We start from the raw sequence: 473 nt of genomic DNA on the forward strand, positions 1-473 counted from the left end.
ATATATATATATATATATATATATATATATATATATATATATGTATATATATATACATATATATATATATATATATACATATATATCTGTATGAGTTAGAAGTTAAGTAACCATCTAAGGGATATTAAATATCCAATATACTACTGGAAGTATACCTACATACTTATAAGCAAGTGCTTACTATTGCAGGGCAATATCGCAATTAAATACTAGGTATGGGTGGGGGTAAATTAGAAATTTACCCAGTATTTGTACACTCATCTATCGTTACTCATTTATTTCTATGGATATATCTATTTACGTATTTATTGGCTGATTTCATTTGTTTACTTTTATCACTTACACATGTTTGTAATCACTTAATAAATAGATATAATTGAATGTTTACTGGCTGATGTTTGTCAATTGTTTATCCTCTCCATTTTCTCCTTTGCCCTATATACATGTGTATATATATATATATATATATATAT

General features: G+C 24.3%; 1 protein-coding gene across 3 annotated transcripts in view; it reads right to left on the reverse strand.

The window, feature by feature from the left end:
• Window positions 1–473, reverse strand: part of LOC128247922 (uncharacterized) — a 32,989-nt gene that overhangs the window by 17,439 nt on the left and 15,077 nt on the right. The gene's annotated exons all lie outside the window — the stretch shown is intronic.

Source organism: Octopus bimaculoides, chromosome 5 (assembly GCF_001194135.2).
Source record: "Octopus bimaculoides isolate UCB-OBI-ISO-001 chromosome 5, ASM119413v2, whole genome shotgun sequence".
Taxonomy (NCBI): Eukaryota; Metazoa; Mollusca; class Cephalopoda; order Octopoda; family Octopodidae; genus Octopus; species Octopus bimaculoides.